The sequence below is a fragment of the Anolis sagrei genome, chromosome 1 (assembly GCF_037176765.1).
Source record: "Anolis sagrei isolate rAnoSag1 chromosome 1, rAnoSag1.mat, whole genome shotgun sequence".
Taxonomy (NCBI): Eukaryota; Metazoa; Chordata; class Lepidosauria; order Squamata; family Dactyloidae; genus Anolis; species Anolis sagrei.
Window position 1 is genome coordinate 146075398 of NC_090021.1, and position 20677 is coordinate 146096074.

Consider the following 20677-nt stretch of genomic DNA (forward strand, 5'->3'; position numbering starts at 1 on the left):
TGTGTGGCTGTCTCTGAAGAATTCTGGGAAATGTAGTTTAGGGAAGCCAAGGACTTCCAAAGATCCCATCCTAAAGAAAATTTCCCAGAACTGTGCAGAGGCAGCCACACAATAGCCAAGTGGGAGTGCCCACTTTTGAACAGTAATGTGATATTGTCCAAACAGTTGTTATCCATTTGAATGCAAATGCATGGCCAACAATAAACTCACAAGGCTCTAGTCTGAAAGTTTAAAATTACGGGGCAGGAGAAACCCACCAAATTTAGAAGTAGCTCGGCTTAAGCCAGCATTCCCAAAGCAAGTGATTCTGATGATAAATATGTAAGCTTTCAGAAGCAATATGCAGTCTATAATACCAAGGGTATCTTTTAGAAAATATGTGTATAATTCAGCCTGAAGGAACATAACATATTACTAGTGGGTATAATCTTAGGGAAACATGATGTACAAGTAGTTCTTTTTAATCCTCCTATAGTTCATTTCAATCTATAAACATGACACTTCTGTCATAAAGAAATGTCTCCGTATTATTTGCATGCATGCTAATAATTCAATTTGGGGCCATGATTCACTCACTGACACACCATGATATACAGTGAGAGTACACACGTCTACTTTCCTCAAATCCCTTCTTGATAAAATACAACTCTTGAAGTATTCTGACATGACCTGGGAAGCATTTCAGTATAAATGTTTTAAAATACAGCAAAGTAAAACAAAGGCCAGGCAGCTCCCAAGTTACAAACAAGTTGATTTTGTGTGTAAGTCAGAACAGGAACATTTTTAAGTGTAACTCCAGCTGTGTGTGCGTGTGTGTGTGTGTGTTTTGGATAGCCACGGGAAGGGCTAATACCCTTGTGGTGTTTGTTTTGCTATCTGTGCCCCTGTTCAGAAAATTTCACCTCACTTTCTGTCCCTGTGATAATTAGATTTTGAAAAATTATGTTGCAAAAAACGACTGGTGAGAAAGCTTCCAGGAGTGAATTTCCCTTCTGACGGGTAGATTTCTCTCACTTCATGTAGACTCAAACCCATTTGTAACTATGAGTCAGATGTAAGTTGTATGTTGCATATGCTCATATATGATCTTGTATATCAGTTGCAAACAAGTTTTGAGAACAAAATTATGTGTGAAAAGATCTTGGAGTTCTCGTGGACAACAAGTTAAACATGAGCCAACAATGTGATGCAGCGGCAAAAAAAAAAAAAAGCCAATGGGATTTTGGCCTGCATCAATAGGAGTCTAGTGTCTAGATCCAGGGAAGTCATGCTACTCTCTATTCTGCTTTGGTTAGACCACACCTGGAATATTGTGTCCAATTCTGGGCACCACAATTGAAGGGAGATGTCGACAAGCTGGAATGTGTCCAGAGGAGGGCGACTAAAATGATCAAGGGTCTGGAGAGCCCTGTGAGGAGTGGCTTAAGGAGCTGGGCATGTTTAGCCTGAAGAAGAGAAGGCTGAGAGGATATTAATAGCCATATATAAATACGTGAGAGGAAGCCATAGGGAGGAGGGAGCAAGCTTGTTTTCTGCTGCCCTGGAGACTAGGACGTGGAACACATGCTTCAAACTGCAAGAAAGGAGATTCCATCTGAACCTTAGGAAGAACTTCCTGACTGTGAGAGTCATTCAGCAGTGGAACTCTCTGCCCCAGAGTGTGATGGAGGCGCATTCCTTGGAAGCTTTTAAACAGAGGTTGGATGGCCATCTGTCGGGGGTGCTTTGAATGCAATTTTCCTCCTTCTTGGCAGGGGGTTGGACTGGATGGCCCATGAGGTATCTTCCAACTCTATGATTCTATGAATTGGAGATGACTGAAAAATATATCATGGGGCATTCCAGATAGAAAGTAAAGTGCAAGCACAGCCCGAAGGGGACAACAGCAACTGGCTGTTACTGCTGCCATTTCATGCCCAGATATTTAAAAATGTATTTCACTACTCTCCTTTTTTCATTTTAGGAATGACTTGAGAAACTGCAAGTCACTTCTGGTGTAAGAGAATTGGCCGTCTGCAAGGACGTTGCCCAGCGGACGCCTGGATGTTTTCCCATTCTGTGGGAGGATTCTCTCATGTCCCCACATGAAAAGCTAGAGCTGACAGACGGGAACTCACCTCGCTCCTTGGATTTGAACTACTGACCTTTTGGTCAGCAGTCATGTCAGCACAAGGGCTTAACCCATTGTGGCACCGGGGCAAAAAAATAAACCCAACTGTCCTCAGAGAAGGGAATGGTTCCTTTTTTTGGATAAAACCTAAGCAACAGTATTACTTTTTTATCAAACAAGAAACCATCTCCTTCTTTGAGCAATGTGGTGAAAAGTGAGAGCTTAGTTTATTCAGGGAGAACCTAAAAGAAGCACAGATCCCCTCTACCTTTGTGGCAGTGCTTTGAAGGAAACCTCATGGCACCATAGAGTGGATGTCTTTGAATTAATCTGAAGGGTAGTTGGGCTTATTGTTTATTTCAGATGTATGAAATGACAGCAGCCTGCTAGACATTTATACAGCCACACTTATTATTTCATCATAAACATATCTGTACAAATTAATGGGGGTCATGGTGGTGCAACGGGTTAAATCGCTAAGCTGCAGAACTTGCTGACCAAGTGGTTGGTGGTTTGAATCCACAGGATGGGGTGAGCTCCTGTTGTTAGCCCCAGCTTCTACGAACCAGGCAGTTCAAAAACATGCAAATATGAGTAGATTGATAGGTACCGCTTCGGAAGGTAACAGTGCTCCATGTAGTCATGCCGGCCACTTGGAGGCGTCTATGGACAACGCCGCTCTTTCGCTTAGAAATGGAGATGAGCACCAACCCCCAGAGTTGGACTCGACTAGACTTAATGTTAAGTGGAAACCTTTACCTTTACCTACACATTAATGAACTATAAATAAGTTCAAAGACACTGGGGCACAATTCTTAGCCCCAGCCAGAATAAACTCATTCAATCAATGGGAATTTGATGAGGAAATATGCATAATTTTCAGGGCAGTGAATGTGTTTTGAACCCATTTCTACCATACTTACCATGCATATCTACCCTTATTCCAAAAGTTTTATGAAGAAGTAAGTATCATATTTGTTTTAATTCTATTATTTCTTTCTTAAATTAAGTAATTTAATTACTGAGAGGGCAGAAATGTGAACGACAATTATATCTTGTGGAAAACAGAATGTATTCATAGACATACAGATGCATTAGCTGGCTGCTTTCACACAATGTAATAAATATTTAAGTGCCAGCAGCATAAATATTTACGCCACTTATTTACAGCTGCCAATACTTCTTGCACACAGTCCAACTAATTAAATTAACTTGAAGTCCAAGGACAAGGCTTGAATACTTCCATTCACTAATTAATATTTCTAAAGGTATAAATGGGAAATTCCATTACCATATATTCCAGCATATACGTCTGGGCGTATAAGACAGCCCCCAACTTTTCCAGTTAAAATATAGAGTTTGGAATATACTCACTGTATAAGACTACCCCTCTTCCAACACACACCAAATAAAATTTTAAAAAGCATCAGATTTGATTTCAATATGGTAATTTTCCTATTACTGTACCTCCTTCTCTGCCTCTCAGATCTCGCACATGCGCACCTGCACCGCTTCACTGCAGTCTTCAGGAGCGAGATCTGAGAGGCAGAGGAGGAGGTACAATAATAGGATACAAGGGCGGGCGAGACAGGTAAAAGAGGTGTGTTTTTCTGGACCCAGAGCCACTCTATCTCTTTTTTCCATACCCAGGGCTCCCTGAACACCTGCAGCTTGCTCCGCTCTTCACTTACACCTTCTCGGTGAGGCGCCCCTTCACCTCACCATCAGGACCGCATTAAGTCCACGAATCCTGATGAATGGATTTTCTTCTACTGTACTTGTACAGCATCGCCCTTAATGCTTTCATATAGTCGCTACATACAGCATGGACATTGCCATTTTTGAGCTCCCCCCACAATATGCACCAACCACAGATTCCCCAGTCCAGAATGGAAGTTTCAGCACCCGCTCTATAAGACGACTCCTGGCGTATAAGACTACTCCTGCAAATAAGGCGACTCCCATGCATAAGGCTACTCCAGCGTATAAGACGACTCCAAATAAGACAACTCCAGCGTATATGTTGTGTCTCAGAATAAGATTCACCTTGCTCTCTACAACAAACCAGCCACAGTTGTGAGGTATATAGTTTATTGTGAGGTTTTCAAACAAAAGGCAGTTCATAAGCAGTGAAAAGATCAATAGTATAGGTTATAATCCAATATAATCCATATTGCCAAAGCAGGAGACTTGAAGCACAGGTTCAGTGTAAAGTCCATGAAATAGCATGAAGCAGCCTTCCCCAAGGCCTGGAGCCGGAGCTAGCCATAAAGCAACGTTGGAACTGACAACTAGAAATCTCCAGAGCAGAGCATATATTCACTAAACATCAAAACAAGCAGCTTTCCCACCCAACTGATGGTCTCAACACTTGGCCACAATCCGTGGGCTCCGTCTCAACACCTGGGCACCTCGACCCTGGTTCTCAGCGTCTGTCTTATCATCTGCATTCCTTTCCTGTGAGAGCTGCGGCCTCTCTACAGATACAGGCTGTGACTGAGAAAACTGAAAGTCAACATCAGCTGCACTCTCACTCTCATCCCCATCATGCTGTTGTTGTTGAACCACAACACTATAAGATGACTCCAGCGTATAAGACGACTCCCACATATAAGACGACCCCTGACTTTTGAGAAGATTTTCTTGGGTTAAAAAGTAGTCTTATATGCCAGAATATATGTCAAAGATTGAGAGAGATTATGGTGAATGATTTGAAGTTGAACTAAGATTCCAAGAGACTAATATTCGCACCCCCATTTGGCCATGAAACCCACTGGGTGACCTTGGGCAAATCATACTCTCGAAGCCTCAGTGGAAGGGAATGGTGGCAAACCTCTCCTGAACTAATCTTGCCAATAAAACTCTATGATAGAATTGTCTTAAGGTCACTGTTAATCGAAAATGATGTGACATTTTCGTACACAACAAAGTAAAAACTAAAGGTGTTTCTTTTGGGGGAGGATGCCTGGAACAAGGCTGCTATTAGATAAAGAATTCAGAAGTCATGTAGGGCAAAACAGAAATTACAATTTTAATGTAACAGGAATTGTAATTAACATTTAAATTCATTACTCGCTTCTGCAAAGGTTAGATGTATTTGCAAGGGCACAAAAGAGCTATGATTGAAAACTTAGAAACCTGGAACCTTCTATCATTTCTAATGGGAGTATGAAATAAAGACTTTCTTTATTCAGAGACTTTTTAAAGCTGTTATGAATATTGCTTGTGTAATTGTCCCTGAAAGCTTAGCTCTGATGCATTTGGATAAGATACCCAATGATAATTGGCTCGGAATTTAAAGAGCTGATCTTGATATTAGAGCTGCAAACTTAGGATTGTTTGGTTTTCCAAAATGGAAATGTCCCTTATTATCTGGCCATATTCAGAGTTTTACAAGGGGATATTCAAATTCCAGTAGTGCATGGTAGTTGCTTTCTTTTTCTAGCCATAGGCTATTATAACAACTACATCTTGACAAAAGCTAACAACACATTGCTAAACATTTACACAGGAATCGGGCAATTACCATGCACAGGGGACTTCAGTTTAGGATTCTCAAGCAGCATCATTTTTCTTATTCAAAGAAAAATGTCTGGTGTTATTTTCTGTGCAGCTACTGCAGAAGCAGAGGCTTAATTTGTCTGTGAAACACATTCTTTGCATAACCAATAACAAATAAACCTAAAGACTCTTAGGCAACTGTATTCCATTAATGGAAATTAAAACAATAAAATACAATGTACCTCTAATTTTTCTAACTGTATTTGCGAAGCCACGGCACCCCCCCCCCCCCCAATTTATGAACAATAAAGATACTGCAAGAAAGACATGTTTTTTCTTTATTTTTAAAACATTTTCCATGGCTCCAAAGTTGTGCAGTGTTGAAGCCACTAGAATAGTGGTTTTCAACCTGTGGGTCCCCAGATGTTTTGACCTTTAACTCCCAGAAATCTTAACAGCTGGTAAACTGTTGGTAAACCCAAAATACCTGGGAAGCCACAGGTTGAGAACCACTGCACTAGAGGCTCCGGAAGGACCAAGCAGCAGTTGTACTCCAACTCTATCAAATCTAACCCTTCAATAAATATATCAACTTGATGTTTTATGCATAACTTGAATCATTTATGTACTGTGTCAATTCTTATTTGTGTTAACTGTATATTGAAAGTGATGACAATGATGACAATGACAAAAAGCAATGACAAATCTTGATAAAATAGTGAAGAGTAGAGACATCACACTGGCAACAAATATCCGCATAGTCAAAGCAATGGTATTCCCCGTAGTCACCTACGGATGTGAGAGCTGGACCATAGGGAAGGCTGAGCGAAGGAAGCTAGATGCTTTTGAACTGTGATGTGGGAGGAAAGTGCTGAGAGTGCCTTGGACAGCGAGAAGACCCAACCAGTCCATACTTCAAGAAATAAAGCCTGACTGCTCATTGGAGGGAAGGATAGTAGAGGCCAAGATGAAGTACTTTGGCCACATCATGAGAAGAAAGGAAAGCTTAGAGAAGACAATTATGTTGGGGAAAATGGAAGGAAAAAAGGAAGAGGGGTCGACCAAGGGCAAGATGGATGGATGGTATCCTTGAAGTGACTGGATTGACCTTGAAGGAGCTGGGGGTAGTGACGACCGACAGGGAGCTCTGGCATGGACTGGTCCATGAAGTCACGAAGAGTCAGAAATGACTGAACGAATGAACAACAACAAAATTGAAAGTAGCTACCTCTCTGTGAACTCAGTTTGCAGAATAGAGATCATGGCTATTTATTTATTATTTTATTTATTTATTTGTTACATGCATTTCTATCCCACCCTTCTCCCCACAAGGGGACTCAGGGCAGCCTTACATGAGCATCCAGTGATGCAATCCACATACATATCAATAAAATTACAATTAGAACAATAAAATCATTTTAAAACATTATCCAGATTCAACAGTAAATTCATTAACAATAAATTAGTGTGCCAATACACCAAAGTCAAGACGGGAGAGTCCAATATTGGGATGTCCAAAAGTTTTTCTTTCATATTGCTGTTCCCCTCTAGTCGAATGCCTGGTTCCAGAGCCAAGTATTCAGTTGTCTTCTAAAGGAGAGGAGGGAGGTGGCCAACCTGATGTTCTTAGGGAGGGAGTTCCACAGACGGAGGGGGGGCACTGCCGAAAAGGCCCTGTCTCTTGTCCCCACCAACCGCGTTTGCGAAGGTGGTGGGATTGAGAGTAGGGCCCCTCCTGATGATCTTAAGCTTTGTGATGGTTCAAAGCAAGAGATATGTTCAGCTAGGGTCCCTACAGCTATTCCCCAAGCCAGATAGTAACAAAACCTTTGTGTATACATGCAAGATACAGACCCGTAGCCAGGATTTTGATTTGGGGGGAGGGGGGGGGGCTGAGTCTGAGTGAAAGAGTGTCTACCCTAGCAAACCTTTTGTATCATTACCCCAATACCCCCATGTATATGGGATATATTGAGTATGGTGATCAGATCATGATATGAATAAACATAACAGTTTAAATAATGCACCAGGAAGGCCTTCTCGCAGACCATCATGAGAATTTGGGGGGGGGGGAGCTGAAGCCCCTCAAGCCCCCCCCCCCCCCCAGCTACATGCCTGGCAAGATATATGATTCCATTTGTCACCACAAAGAGCTCAGGATGTTTGTCCATTTAACTTGATGCTGAGAGCTTGCGACTCCCACAGAAGATAAGACTTGGCAAAAATGAATTCATTAATTTCTGAATAGACAGTCAAACCTCTATTTATTTAGAACTGTCCCTCTTGTCTTTTGAGTCCTGCACACTTTGTCTCCGCAGAGCTGGACACTTAAGTTAATCAAAGGATCATCTATATACCAACGTCACCACTTCCTCCAGGTTTGTGCCCTCCCAAGGGGCATCCCTACAATGAACTTGATCTTCAAACTGTTTGTCCCACTACGAGAATCTCCTCCTATAGGTTGTGACATCAGGAAAACCACCAGATCCTAGCCAATCAGGGGAAGGAGCGGGACATCTGAATAGCTGTCAGAACTGCATAAAATGTCATGTGTTTTCCCATGAATTTATGCTTGAAGTGTATTGCTTGTACTTGCATCCTATTTGGCCAAATCGTAATAAATCTCTGTAGCTTTACCTTCAACCCAGAGTGATTGTTCTCAATATGGTCTGATATGGTTTTGTGGAAGCTCGTGGGGCATGGACCTCCTTATCCGTGGTCCTAGCTGAAATTGTTACAGTAAGAGCAAAACATGTTTCTAGTAGCTATAATATTGTATCGATAGCATAGATCATTTGTTCTCTATAAAGGTGTTGCAAGTTTTTCCAACCCTAGGTAATTTATTCACGAGAGAAGTGGTGGGTTAGTTTGCTTGGAATATATCAACGTATGAAGATTATGCATCCAACATTAGGCATTAGTGCAAATTCTAATTTCAAAGAGACTCTAAAGCTCTTTCTATCACCATCAGTCAGACCTATCAAAAGGTGATCTCCCCCACAAATTATGTTTCATCTTCTGTCTTCTGTGAGTCATGTCCAAAGGCACAATTACGATGCTTTCAGATTTACCAATTCCTTTTTACTGATTAAAAACCTTTAGGGCAGAGAAATTAACAGAGATGGCACATCTTAAAACAAGTCCCTTTGAAATGAATATGTGCTTTCACAGAAATATGTATTTGGTTAGTTTCCTTCAAGGAGTAAAAATGTATGCAAACAACGGCTCATTATCTTTCATTAAATCTATCTTTTGATGATAGATGGAAGGGGGTGTAAAACTTCTATCAAAGTAGTGTTTCCCATCTGTTGTTATTGTTCTTATTTATTAGTGTTGAAAGTCCCACTAATAATCGGGATTTATCTTCAAGGTATTCCTGTAAATGTCTATGGCTGGATCTCTACTGCCCTATGTCCCAGGATCTGATTCCAGATAATCTTCTTTAAACTGGATTATATGAGTCTACACTGGGATAAGCAGATAACCTGGGATATAGGGTACTGTAAATCCAGTCTATGAGAGGTAAAGCCAATGGGTGTTATTCCTCTGTAAGATTTCCAATAGCAGGAGACAATCCTGAGAACATTTATTAGAGAACTAGCCGTCCCCTACCACGCATTGCTGTGGCCCACATGGGGGTTCTGTGTGGGAGGTGTAGCCCAATTCTATCGTTGGTGGGGTTCAGAATGCTCTGTGATTGTAGGTGAACTATAGATCCCAGCAACTACAACTCCCAAATGTCAAGATTCTATTTTCCCCAAACTCCACCTGTGTTCACATTTGGGCATATTGAGTATTTGTGTAGAGTTTGGTCCAGATCATTGTTTGAGTCCACAGTGATCTCTGGATGTAGGTGAACTACAACTCCAAAATCAAAGGACACTGCCCAGCAAACCCTTCCAGTATTTTCTGTCGATCATGGGAGAACTGTGTGCCAAGTTTGGTCCAATTCCGTCGTTGGTGGGGTTCAGAATGCTCTTTGATTGTAGGTGAACTATAAATCCCAGCAACTACAACTCCCAAATGACAATATCATTTTTTTTAGTGAAGGACATACATTGGGTTGTTAGGTGTCTTGTGTCCAAATTTGTCATCCAGTGGTTTTTGAGTTCTGTTAATTCCACAAATGAACATTACATTTCTATTTATATAGATAAACACAACTGAATAAAGTGGGACTTGCTTTCAAATAAGTCTGTACTGATTTATGACAACACTTTTAAAGATGTTCATTATTTTTTTCTATTCATTTAATTCCATCATTTTTGGTACTTTCAATGCTCTCCAATACCATAGGTAGATTTTTTACAATTTACAATTATTCCTTTTTCTAAAGCATCAGCCTTATGATCTAGGAAAGCATATATAAAACTCTTGGGGTAACAAGAACTCTAAATAGATAAACTAACAGATTTAAAATTTAGTATCCCAACTACACCTGGTCCCTGAGATACCAGATCTGACCCTGGAAGTACATGCCTTCGTTACATCTCATTTCAACTACTGGAAAGTGCTTTACATAAGATAACCTTGGAAGAGTTTTTCAGCTAGTTCAAAGAGCTGCAGTCAGATTGTTAACAGGTGTTAACAGGTGTAGGTTATAGAGATTGTATTACGTCCCTGTTACAACTTCTCCACTGGCAGCCAGTGTGTTTCAAAGCACAATTCAACGTGCTGGTCATGACCTATAAAACCCTATACAGCTCAAGTCCAGGCTATTTGTAAGATCATATCTCTCAGTACGAACTGACACAAGTCCTAAGATCCCCTGGAGACACCCTTCCCTCAGGTCAATTACCATTGCAAGCTTGGTTGGTGGAAATATGAGAGGGCCTTCTCGGTGACTGACTCCCCCTAGACTAGAGTCTGTACTTTTCCCATCTCTCTACTACTTTTTAATGCAGAGGTAGGCAACTGCAGTAGGGTTGGAGGACACATTTTATGGCTTTGGACTCTCTAGGACACAGTGATTCAAATCTTTGGGCCTCTGGGTATTCTGGGCCAACTCCCATAAGCCCAACATGGCCAACAGTCAGGAATTCTAGGAGCTGGCTTCCAAAACATGTAGAAAAGCAAAGTTTCAGAATCACTGCATGGGCATCTACATGGATCAACCAAATGTAAAACAAAACCCACAGTAGACGGAAATTCACTTTTGGATCTCAAGAACAGGTATTTCTTTTGAAGTTAAGCAGTATAGAAAGACCCTGCAATCTATTTAAAGAGTAAATATTTACACCCAAAAGGGCAGCAATTCACATATTTGAAGGCAGAAATACAGCACTTTGATATTAAGTAACATGGGGTATGATGAGCTGTGAACTATTTTTTTTAATTCAGTCTCGGGGCTTTTGGAGGTGATGGTGGCCATCAAACCATCCTTGGGAGTGTTGCATGTGACCTTGCTTACCAACCCTGGCATTATTTATTTATTTATTTATTTAGGGCTTATATATCCCATCCTTTCTCAACCTCTGCAGAGGGACTCAGGATGGCTAACAAAGTGGCACCCCCATGGTGCCCACATCAAAACATAAATATACAATTAACAGCAATGTAATAATAACAATATAAAACAGTATGAACAGTATAAAACCATATGAACAATATAAAAACAACATAAAAACAGACAACAGTCAGTGGTCACTGATTTAAATCATTATTCAAGGGCAGTCCATCAATTCTAAATAAGTCAATACGTCATTAGGCGAGCCTATTCTCCAAAGGCTTGATCCCATAGCCAGGATTTTACTTGTTTCCAGAAGGTCAAGAGGGATCCAGCAGATCTAATTTCACTTGGTAGGGAGTTCCACAGCTAGGGGACACCACATAAAAGGCCCTGTCCCTTGTCCCCGCCAGATGCGATTGTGACAATGGGGAGACAATGAGCAGGGTCTCCTCAGATGATCTTAAGGCCCTAGGTGGATCGTAGCGGGATATACGTTTAGACCAGTAAACTGGGCCAGAACCGTTCAGGGCTTTATAAGCCAAGACCAGCACTTTGAATTGTGCTCGGAAGCTGATAGGGAGCCAGTGGAGCTGGTGTAACAAGGGCGTTGTGCGCTCCCTGTACCCAGCCCCAGTGAGCAGCCTGGTTGCCAAACATTGGAGTAGTTGAAGCTTCCGAGCAGTCTTCAGAGGCAACCCCACGTAGAGTGCATTGCAGTAGTCTATTCGGGATGTAACAAGAGTGTGGACCACTGTGGCCAAGTCAAGCTTCCCAGGTACGGGCGCAGCTGGCGCACAAGCTTTAACTGTGCAAAAGCTCTCCCGGCCACCGCTGAGACCTGGGGTTCCAGACTCAGCGATGAGTCCAGGATCACTCCCAAGCTGCGAACCTGGGCCTTCAGGGGGAGTGTAACCCTGTCAAGCACAGGCTCTTTTACACATTATAAATAACTTCCTTCTGATTTTTTTGTTTTGTTTAAATGCTTTAACTTTCCTAGGAACTGATCCAGTTCTTTTATTGTATGCTTTTTAATAACGGTTTTAACATTTGCTATCCTGAAACCTCTTTGAGGAAAGAGAGATGCCACAATGAGCTGGAAATTAAATTGTAAAACAAACCTCACAATTTTGAATTGTGTTTTTGTTTGATCTTTGCCAGCATTCAAATGCGGATCAAGCCACTGGTCTGTTTCTATGTGTTCATAAATGTTTAACCAAGTCCTGGGCAAGAGGTCTACAGCTGGAGTTAGCAAGTAAAGCTCCATGAAATCCATTCTGTTTATCTGCCCAGTGGGTATGAGGAGAGTATGCTGTGTTCAAGCTCCATTGTTGCCGCAGAATATAAAACAAGCTACATGGTTCGTTGTGGGAGAAATTTCCTTCCTCATTTCAATTCACAATAATGGCATACAACTACTATGGGCATTTTCTTAATAAACTGTAAATTAATTGAATGGTTTAAGTACAGCCACTGCTATATGAGCCACAACTTGGTGAAGTCAATTTTTTTAACAGCAGCTTTCAGAATTCCCTCATCCAACACAGCCAAATCTGTGAGCTATGATCCATGTCCAGCTTTGGCATGATCCAAAGGGATTCTGAATACACTCTCTTATCTCAACCCACATTTCTGAACTAGTCGTTTTAGCAAAGCTGCTACAGAGCCCTACTGTGATGACTGACACTTTCACAGAGTTTTAAAGAATTGGAAGTATTTCACTCTGTAGCTGGCATTAAAAGCACCTCTCAGAGAGATGAGTCAAAAGACCGTTGGGCAACCCAGGTAATCAATGCAGCTTCCCTTGGTGCTGGAGAACCTCTGCCGAGGGATAGATTTGCTTTTCTGTTTGAGCAACTTGCAGCCCCTTAGAAGATCCTTTAAGGCAGAATATCTTCTTGCAAAGTATCTTTATAGTAACTCTTCTCATGGGAACCAGATTCTTTACTTAGCAAGACTATTGGATTTGCCTTGCTATCCTGCTGTCTTTCACTTCTGGAACTTGACATTTGTTTCTCAACACTACTTATTTCTCACCCATGTCTGGCTGTCACATTGCAGTGTACATTCCTAATCCTGTATGCCCATCCTCTGCTATTAATTGGGAATTGTACACACAATGACTTTTAATAGAGTGATCAAAACTGGGGAGGCCCTGCTCTCACTTCCACCAGCATCACAAATATGTTTGGTGGAATGAGAGACAGGGCCTTCTCAGCCTGTGGAACTCGCTTCCCATCGAGATAAGATCAGCTTCATCCCTCCTGTCTTTTAGGAAGACATTTAAGTTTTGGTTCTGGGACCAGGCTTTTGGACAACAGGCATAAATAGCACTTTGGATTTGGAATTCGACTAGAATGGTGATACGTCTGTTAATACTGTTTTTATTGCTTTATTTATTGTTTTAATTGTTGTTATATTGCTTTGTTATATGTTGTGGCATCGAATTGTTGCCAAATGTAAGCCATCCCGAGTCCCCCTTCGGGGATTGAGAAAGAACAGGATACAAATACTGGAAATAAATAAATAAAACTGGCACAACAAGTATCCACAGTTCAAAAGCAGGGCTATAAAACCTTCATCTTCCAGAACCACACATTCTAATTATTCCTTATAACCCTAGTGTCAAACAAGTAGGTTTGATCTAAGATATTTTGCTGCCTCAGGTTGAACAGCAAATGGTGTCTCCTACCACAGATATAACACTCAAAACCAGTAATGTTATTTTGACATAGGGAAGAAAATCCCATATGCACTTCACCTCATCTTAAGACTCATCTACATTGACTACTTCAGTTAGTTTAGAACCAGTTTAACAGGAATTGGTTTTGTTGTACGGACAATTACTGTATATTCTGATGTATAAGACTACTTTTTAACCCTAGAAAATCTTTTCAAAAGTCAGGGGTCATCTTATACACGGGAGTCATCTTATATGTCGAAGTAGTCTAATACATGGGAGTGTCTTATACACTGGAGTAGCCTTATGCATGGGAGTCGTCTTATACGCCAGGAGTAGTCTTATACGCCAGGAGTAGTCTTATACGCCAGGAGTCATCTTATAGAGCGGGTGCTGAAACTTCCAATCTGGATTGGAGAATCTGTGGTTGCTGCATATTGTGGAGGAAACTCAAAAATGGAAATGGCTGTGTCCCTGCCATATGCAGCGACTGTATGAAAGCATTAAGGATGACGCTGTACAAGTACAGTAGAAGAAAATCCATTCATCAGGATTCGTGGACTTAGGTGAGGTGAAGGGGTGCCTCACCGGGAAGGTGTAAGTGAAGGGCGGAGCAAGCTGCAGGTGTCCGAGGCGCTTGGGATATGGGAAAAAGAGATAGAGTGGCCCTGGGCCCAGAAAAACACACCTCTTTTACCTGTCTGGCCCGCCCTTGTATCCTATTACCATACCTCCTCCTCTGCCTCTCAGATCTCGCTCCTGAAGACTGCAGTGAAGCGGTGCAGGTGCGCAGGTGCAAGATCTGAGAGGCAGAGAAGGAGGTACAGTAATAGGAAAATGACCATATTGAAATCAAATCTGATCCTTTTAAAATTTTTGTTTGGTGTGTGTTGGAAGAGGGGTAGTCTTATAGGGCAAGTATATCCCAAACTCTATATTTTAACTGGAAAAGTTGGGGGTTGTTTTATACGCCCAGTCGTCTTATATGCCAGAATATACGGTAGATTGCCATTTCTGGAACAGGTTTGAGGACAGGACTGTGATCACCTTAAACTGATAAGAACAGATACTACACTTGATCTTAGCCAAAAGACCGAGAAGTGATCACCTTAACCATGGAATGTGGCCTAGAATCAGTTCCAGAATCCACGATATCTGTGGCTAGGCAGCTGTGGAGTATACTTTTTTTTCAATTTCCAGGTGAGTTGTGCATATGTACTCAGTAGGCATAAGATAAAGAAAAAAAGAAGCAGAAAGTGACAGTTTCCAGTGGAGGTATACAATTATCTACACCAAGGAGTCAAGTGGCCACTTGCTGCCCTGCCATACTCTGGGGTGGGGTGTTACTTAGTCCATCCCACCCCTTGCTGAATTTTGCAATCCATACAAGTGCATAGGGTGTCCACAATGCACTTCGCATTCTGCAAAGCTGATTTGATCATGTGTTGTACAGCTATTGCAATTTGAAACTAGTTTCAGACTGTATCGTATGTTCAGTGCAGAAGATCCCATGGTCAGTTAAAAAGAAATTTATTATTCATTCATATTACTTGAAATCGGATGTCTCCCTTTACCTAATGATAGGACTGCTCCTGAAAGTAATTCTCCTTTGCAAACCTCCTTAATTTCCAGTGACTTCACCCAGTGTTTGCACTGACATAAATGCCCATCTGTGATAGCTAATGTTAATCATGAGCTCATTGGCATGTCTTCTGTAATCTTGTTATCCCAGACTAGTGAGTGTCATTCAATTTGCTACATGTCACTTAAAGTCAGCAGTACAAAGTAATTGATGTCACAGTGATGCCTCTCTTGAGAACATGTTTATCAGTAGAGACTTGTGTTGATGACAGAAGCACCCGTTTCTGAATGTTTAGTTGGGAAAGTGAAACATTGTGCACATTACTTCTTGAAACAGCACCACACAAGAGGAACTAAGCGTGGGATCACACCACTCAAATAAAGAGAGAAAAAATGTCAAAGGCTTTCATGGCTGGAATCACTGGGTTGCTGTGAGTTTTCTAGGCTGTATGACCATGTTCCAGAAGCATTCTCTTCTGACGTTTCACCCACATCTATGGCAGGCATCCTAAGAGGTTGTGAGGTCTGTTGGAAACTAGGCAAGTGAGGTTTATATATCCATGGGATGTCCAGGGTGGAAGAAAGAACTCTTGTTTGTTTGAGGCAGTTCTAAAAACCGCCATGTCAGACTACACAGAGAAGCCACTGAAATCCACAAGTATAGGGATAATTTCAAAAGAAAGGAGGAAATCATGAGAATGAACAAAATCTGGATACCAGGATTTAAAAAAACTCTAAAATCAGGACAGTAAATAAAGAAGAACACTAAAAAAAACCAGGGGAATTCCTGACATGAAAAAATCAGGACCAACTAACACCTCCCAACAAAGGATTCCCCCAGGAAGGAAGCAGCCATTCAAAGTTAATCAAGCTGGCCAATTGCAACATTCACACTTGCCTCTAGCAAACAAGAGTGCTTTCTCCCACCTTAGACATTCCACAGATATAGAAACCCCACTTGCCTAGTTTCCAATCGATCTCACCACCTCTGAGGATGCCTGCCATAGATGTGGGCAAAACGTCAGGGGAGAATGCTTCTGGAACATGGCCATACAGTTCAGAAAAGTCACAGCAACCCAAAGAAAAAAAATACAGAGGTGTAATTTATAATATCGAGAACTATATACTAGGGGATGAGGAGGCAATGACACAAAATCAGTACCAAGGATATGAATCGAATTATACAATCGTCTTTACAAAAGGGGACATTAAACAGTTTGTGGTTAGAACCAGCTGTATATATGTCTAAGCAGCCTGCAGCTAAAAAAAAAACAAAAACCCAAAGTGTCAAGCCCTTGTGGGAAAACACTCATAGTTTGACAAATACAGAACATAAAGAAGAAAGAGAATTGTAAATGCCACCATGTGAACTATCGGTTTATGGCCATAAATCAATGAAGGTGTGACACTTCTCAATAGGTACTTGACAGAGATGAGCGAGATCACTACACATTAATCCAAACAAAACCCCAGGTGGTAGCAGAGGGAGGCTTTGATAGAAATCAGCTGTAAAAAACTTCAGGCAGAAAAAACTGCATGGTAAATAGAAGGAGAGAACTGGAAAAGATGATAGAAAATCTATCTGGGAAGGTAGTAATGGAAATTGTTCCAGTAGAAATGGATTGTGCTATTAGCGAGACATAACAAAGATGGAATACCCACCACAAGAGAGCTGAAAATGAGAACAAGTCAATGTGGCTGGGAAATTAAATTGGATATTGGGGACCAATTCAGTCTAAATGGGCACAACAGATTTGTTCTCAATGTGTTCTAATTATCGTTTGTTACATTGTTTGCATTTAGAAAAAAATGCAATTCAACCATTTGAATAGTATTAGGACAAGTTGTTGTGTTGTGTGCCTTCAGGTTGTTTCCAACCTATGGGGACCTCATTACAGGGGTTTCTTGGCATAATTTGTTCAGAGGGAGGTTGGCATTACCTTCATCTAAGTCCCAAGGTCACCCAAGTTCCTAAGGTCACCAATACCATATAAAGAGGCACCCTACTTATTACGGTTATATATCTCTACCTACAGCTACATCAACTCCACTGGACCGGCCATGATGTCTGGATGCCCGACCACTGTCTCCCAAAGCAGCTGCTCTATTCCGAACTCAAGAATGGAAAATGGAATGTTGACGGACAGGAAAAGAGATTTAAAGACGGGCTCAAAGCCAACCTTAAAAACTCTGGCATAGACACAGAACTGGGAAGCCCTGGCCCTTGAGCGCTCCAGTTGGAGGTCAGCTGTGACTAGCAGTGCTGCAGAATTTGAAGAGGCATGAATGGAGGGCGAAAGAGAGAAACGTGCCAAGAGGAAGGTGTGTCAAGCCAAGCCCGACCGGGACTGCCTTCCAACTGGAAACCAATGCCTCACTGCGGAAGACGATGCAGATCAAGAATAGGGCTCCACAGTCACCTACGGACCCACCCTGGAGGATTATCCTACTTGGACAACGAGGGATTACCTAAGTAAGTAAGTAAGTAAATATATCTCTCCCTACAGCTAATAAATCCTAGAGTGGTTTACTTGTTTCCTAAATAATTGTAATTTTGACTTCTGTGATCCGCCCTTTTTAATTTGTTTGCTTGTTTTAATCCTTGATTTTGAGTGTGACTGAAACCATCTACAGCTTTTTGTATTATGAGCTGCCCCAAGTCCCCTTGGGAAGAGGGGGCAGGATACAAATAAATAAATAAATAAATAATATAAAACTTTATTTATACCCCGCCACCATCTCCCCAAGGGGACTCGGAGCAGTTTACATGAGGCCAATAAAGATGATGATGATGATGATGATGATTATTATTATTATTAGAAACACAACAAGATGAGTTCACAGCAAACAAGATCACTCTGCTGGCTGTTGTATTGGATCACACATCGGAAACTTCCCAAGTGTCTAGGACTGTGTGATGTATCGGCGAATAATGTGTGCAGATCCCAGTAAGGTGGCCTTTTGCAGCTGGCAGATGGTAATTTTGTCAGCGCCAATTGTGTGTAAGTGCAGGCCAAGGTCTTTAGGCGCTGCACCCAGTGTGCCAATCACCACTCGGATCACCTTTACTGGCTTGTGCCAGAGTCTTTGCCGTTCAATCTTTAAATCCTGATATTGTGTCAGCTTTTCCAATTGTTTCTCTTCAATCCTGTTGTTGTCTGAGATTGCAACATTGACGATCCACACTCTGTTTTTTAACATGATCGTGAGGTCAAGAGTAAAGACATCACACTGGCAACGAAGATTCCCATAGTTAAAGCAATAGTATTCCCCATAGTAACCTATGGATGTGAGAACTGGACCATAAGGAAGGCTGAGCAAAGGAAGATAGATGCTTTTGAACTGTAGTCTCGGAGGAAAGTTCTGAGAGTGCCTTGGACTACGAGAAGATACAACCAGTCCATACTTCAGGAAATAAAGCCCGACTGCTCATTGGAGGGAAGGATAGTAGAGGCAAAGATGAAGTACTTTGGCCACATCATGAGAAGAAAGGAATGCTTACAGAAGACAGTTATGCTGGGTAAAATGGAAGGAAAAAGGAAGAGGGGCCGACCAAGGGCAGGATGGATGGATGGTATCCTTGAAGCGACTGGATTGACCTGGAAGGAGCCGGGGTGGTGACAGCTGACAGGGAGATCTGGCATGGGCTGGTCCATGAGGTTATGAAGAGTCAGAAATGACTGAATGAATGAACAACAACATTAAGAGTAAATATTTTTCTGCTCATTTCTACTCTTGTCTGTGTGTCCTGTGCATGGGACATGGCTAAGATCCACTTGCTGCACAACACTCCATTCTGTCTTAGGCCTGAATACTATCTGCGTTGTATGAATCCAGGCAATGGAGTAATTGGCTTTTTGTAGCTGGTAACTCTTGACTACACTTCCTCACCAGCCCTAGAGAAAGGCCAGACTCCCATATTGTGCAGCTGCAGAATTCTGGCCAGAATCATATCTGTACCTTTAGTGGAATCATATCTGGGAAGAAGTGCCAGAAACAGTGATGGGGTCAAACGTGCAAAGGTCTCCACCTTCCTGTGCTTTACAGCAGTTGTCACATTGCAACACACACTGACACAAGGACTTCTTCTACAGTCATTTTGTTTAGCTTTGCAGCCACAAGCATTCCTTCCAATGATCTTTTACGGGAAGAGTTCTTCCTGGCATCACCCAGAAAGGAATGCTCTGCATTTTTTAGCCTTGTCTCTTCTGATCAGCCTGCCTCAAGAGAAGACAGCCTGAAGGGTATTTCTGGCCGATGAAGCCATCTTTTATTACTAATGGCCTCCTCCTACTCTGAAGACAGGGTCTGTTTCAGATGCTTCCAGTGACATAGCAGCTTCTCTTCATTGCCTACTTGAATTATACAAAGTCAACCATCTCTTTGCAGTTAGCACAGGAATAACATACAACAATGCATAAAAAGGCCCATGGCATGGGAACAGCAGGGATATGATTCTTTGTGGTGCTAGAAATAACAAACCAATATCCTAGGAATATAGAAGCAGACAGTAGAAATATCTGTGCCAACAGAATAACTGTGGCAGTGCTGGGTCACATGTGGTCATGCAAGTGTTATTATGCACCAGTTCCCAACTCTGCTTGACAGACTGATCAATTGTGACAGATGACGTGGATTGTAGTACTTTAGTGGCTGGAAGGGTACAAGCTCCTGGGCCCGTAAGTATGGCCTGGTTTAGTGATATAACAAGGCAGTGATCCATTCATGTGGGAAAGAGTATGTGCAAGCTCTCTCCCTCCATCAGACACACATCACATGGGATATTTAGGAGATCTGTGTTCTGACTGGTTTGTGAAATGGCTTAAGGTTGATGTTGAGGTGGATTGAGCTGATCCTTTCCAGGGGAGTACATACATCATGTGATTTTAAAGTTGGCGGTGGAGAAAACGTCCACCTGACCCACCTAAGAAGGTTGTTGCCTACAGTAGTTGACACTTTTGGAGTATTTTGGATTTCGGAATTCTGAAGAAGGGATGCTCCATCTATAGTGTAAACCTGGGAACATCACAGTGGATAGCTGAAGCATTTCCACCAAATATATAACAAGGTCTAAAAAAATTAAGATTCAATTAGATTGCTCTGTGTGTGTGTGTGTCTGTCTGTCTATCTATCTATCCTCTACATCAATGGATTTTTGTGTCCTTTCAGAAAATAAGAACAATTTCCCTTTGTTCGTAATGTTGAGGTCATATCCTTATAATAATAGTTTCACACTGCCATTTTTCATAAATGTAATAGATCTTTCTCACTTAAAAGTAATGCATTCTTATACCCTATTTGTACAATGAGTTAATGCTTACAATATTTACTAAAATGATAAACACTAACAAATTATTTC

At 41.6% G+C, this 20677-nt stretch overlaps 1 protein-coding gene and 1 pseudogene across 2 annotated transcripts in view; both read right to left on the reverse strand.

Moving 5' to 3' along the window:
* PLCB1 (phospholipase C beta 1) overlaps window positions 1-20677 on the reverse strand; it is a 608906-nt gene that overhangs the window by 229291 nt on the left and 358938 nt on the right. The window lies entirely within an intron of this gene.
* On the reverse strand, window positions 14685-14842 carry LOC132762222 (U2 spliceosomal RNA; annotated as a pseudogene).